Raw genomic sequence first — 3,666 nt, forward strand, 5'->3', positions numbered from 1 at the left:
AAAGTTGTTGTTTTTTTTAATGAAATTTGCTGCCTGAGCGCCGCCACCTGGGGCTGAACTCAAAGGGTGCCCAAATACAAGTTTGGCCAGGGCACTATTTTCCCTAAGGCCAGCCTTGGCTGCCACCCATTTTTTCATTAGTGATGGAAGTGGAGCAAAAAATGAATGCAAGTGGGAGTAAACATTGCAAAGTTGATGGTGAAAACCAAGCTTTTAACCCAAACTGGCCATTTGCTTTTCTTTAATTATGCCACCTCATTTAAATGCAAAACCTTTGTGTTTAATATGCCAAGCCACTGTATCCGTCTCTAAGGTTGTCGACGTGAGGCGCCACTTTCAATCAAAGCACAGTAACTTCAATGCAGCCTATCCTCCTGGCAAGGTTGCAAGACATGACAAAATTGAAAATCCGAAGTCTTTGTACCACACTTCAAATGTCATTTTTACAACATCAGCAACTGCACAAGAAAAAGCAACAGCTGCTTCTCTTCGAATAATGTGGACACTAGCTAAAAAGAAGCCTCTACTGGGGGCTGAGCTTGTGAAGGAGTGCATGTTGGAAATGTTGGAGGAGTTTTTTTCTGGAGGTAAAAACAAAGGTGATATTATGAAGCCAGTTCTCCTGTGTGATTCCACAGCAGTGCAAAGATTGCAGGTAATTTACGAGGATTGTTTGTCAGCACTGCTTTCTGATTTAAAAAATGCCAAATACATGTCCCTTGCTGTGGACGAATCAAGCGACAGCTATCACTGTCAGTTAGATTTTATTATGGTGAAATTTTTAAGGAAGAAACTTTGTGCTCAATACCATTAAACCTACACCACAGGAGAGAGCATTTTTGAAAAAGTAATGTAAGGATAAGGCCTTTTCCTGTAACCATATTGTAAGGTTTTGTCTATGGCCATATTAGGAGAGCAGCAGCGATTAGCCAAGAAGCAGGAAGTCACATCCTCACGTTGTGTTAATGTAATTTAGATGCAATGTAATATCAGGCTGTTAAGAAGGAGATCCTGTCCTAATAGCACCCACTATCACTAGCTAAAGAAACAGATCTTAAGATGGTTAAAGAAAACTTAGTTTGATAGCATCCTGTCTGGCAAGAAATCACTTATCAGTAGTGGTTATGAAATCCTTTCTTTATTGTTTTATATTTATAGTCCCCACTTCTCTATTGTTTATATGATCTGTCTGGTTCTTTGTTTGTTGGTTACATAGTTAATTTTCCTAGGTGTAAATTAATTAAAGTGGTGGGGTATGATTGGTTAGAGAATTTTGTTCAGTATGTTAGGATTGGTTAGTAATATTTTAGTAAAGTGATTGGTTAAGGTACAGTACAGCTAAGCAGGACTCAAGTTTCATTATATATAAGTTCTTGGGAACCAACTCCAGGACACAGCCCCAAGATCAGACCTGCCAGACCTAACACTCTGCCAATGACACCATGCAGAAACTGGAGTCCCCCAGATGACTTGATCCTGACTGGCCATCAAGAAAAGTTCATCTGTCTTCTTGGGAGTGGTGAGCATTGTATGTGTAGCATGTGCATTCTGTTTTGGTGATTGTTAATAAATAAAGGTTAAGTAGGATATTACTGTATAAGGCTCTTTCACTGGTAAAAGACCCCGTAACCTGCAATAGATTAAGCCCTGAGTCCACAGGGAATGGGTACTTGCCTAGAGCCCATGGAGGGGTAAAGTTGGGTGCCTATCGCCTGGAGCCCTAGGAACTGGGAGAGGGTGGGGGTGCCTAAATTAACCAGGTTTTGCTTGAGCCCTAGGGACTAGATAGAGGTGGAAGCCTTGAGCCCTAGGAACTATGTAGAGGTGGGATGTCCTAGAGTGTGCGAGTAACAGAGAATTTTGTGCTGGTAACAGTAAAGGGCTTTTTTGGGGGGCGGGGGAGGAGGTTGGACCTACAGAAAGTAAACTTGCTTGTTAGAGATGGAGGTCCCTCCATGACGGGGGGGAAAAAAGGGCTTTGCTTCATGTTTGGCAGCGATACACCCTGCATTAAATACACTCCACTGCATCATTCAACAGACTGTCCTGTGCATGGGGAGTTAGAGGGGAAAAAAGGGTATTGTGATGACATTAGTGATCTACATATGCTCAACTTCTGTCTTGCATCTTCTTTTATAAGACGTTTCAGCCGACTAGTGACCTGTTGCAGCATAATGATGTTCTCTGGTTAAGTGTGTGTGTGTGTGTGTGTATGGGGGGGGGGGGGGTTAGAGAGGTTCTGTGCGCTTGAAAAAAAAATAATAGAATTTCTTTCAAACCACAAGACCAACAAGGCTTGTGAGTTCCTGGAATTTATGAATGATGTCCCCTCTGTCACAAGTAGCTTTTCTATGTGATATTACTGGTCACTTGAATTCCTTCAACTTGCAATTCTAAGGCCATGCAAGTGGTGTCAGGGATCTGTTTGAAAAAGTGTGTGCTTTTCAGAGGAATCTTTAAATGCTTCAGACAGTCTTAACAGGAAAGATGTTGCACTTTCCCACATCATTTGAAACTTCAGTGAAAATAATGGAAGAATTCCTAAACAGTCTGACGGAAAATTTTAAAATGTGATTTAGAATTTTTAAAATTCCAAAGGACTTGCTTTTGTTTGTGATCCATTTGCCTCTACTGATGGACCTTGCCCTTCTGAAGAAAAGAATATTCTTGATTCAGTCAGTGAAGTTGCCTTTCAGTTAAAGCTCAGATGTTCTGAAGGCAAATTCCAGAGAAGTGGGACTTTGACTTCTAGATTCAATATGCTGAGCAGTTTCAGAATACCCAGGCTCTAGCCATCTATCTCTTAACTATGTTCAGATCAACGTACCTCCACGAATCTGGGTCTTCTACTGTGAACATTATAAAAAAGCCACCACTGCAGTGGCCTGACAGATGAGCATTTTCACCAATGCATGCTGTTTGCCCTGACCACCTACAAACCACTCTTAACAAAGTTTGCCAGAGGTTGTTGAAGTCACCTCTCCTATTAGAGATTGCCACAAACACAGGTAATGTTGCCTTATCAACTTTGTTCAAAGATAGAAACACTAATACTTATGTTGCAATCAAGGTCTCTTTTTATTGGCAGCTGAAGTTTTTTGTTTTTTTATTGTCAGCCTTCTGTGCAAATGGTCTGCCTCCCATCATAAAATACTCAAATCAGCCCCTGGGTAGATATAATTAAGTATCACTGAACTAGACCATTCCTGACTGGTGTTTGTTTAACTTTTCTTAAAATCCTCCAATGATGGAGATTCCACAACCTCCATAGGAAGTTTTTCCTAATGTCTAACCTAAATTTCCCTTGCTGCAATTTAAGCCCATTACTACTTCTCCTGTCCTCAGTGAATAAGGAGAACAACTTTATCACTTTCCTTTGTTTTTACAACCTTTTACTTACTTGAAGACTGTTATGTCCCTTGCTCTGTCTTCTCTTCTCCTGATTAAACAAAACTCAGTTTCTTTTCAAAATTTCCTCATAGTTCCTATTTTCTAGATCTTTGATAAATTTTGTTGCTCTCCTCGACTTTCTCCAATTTGTCCACATCGTCACTAAACTGTGTGGTGCCCAGAACTGGACACAGTTCTCCAACTGAGGCCTTACCAGTGCTGAGTAGAGTGGAAGAATTACTTCTCATGTCTTACTTACAACATTCCTGTTAATAC

This window comes from Chelonia mydas, chromosome 10 (genome assembly GCF_015237465.2).
Source record: "Chelonia mydas isolate rCheMyd1 chromosome 10, rCheMyd1.pri.v2, whole genome shotgun sequence".
Taxonomy (NCBI): domain Eukaryota; kingdom Metazoa; phylum Chordata; order Testudines; family Cheloniidae; genus Chelonia; species Chelonia mydas.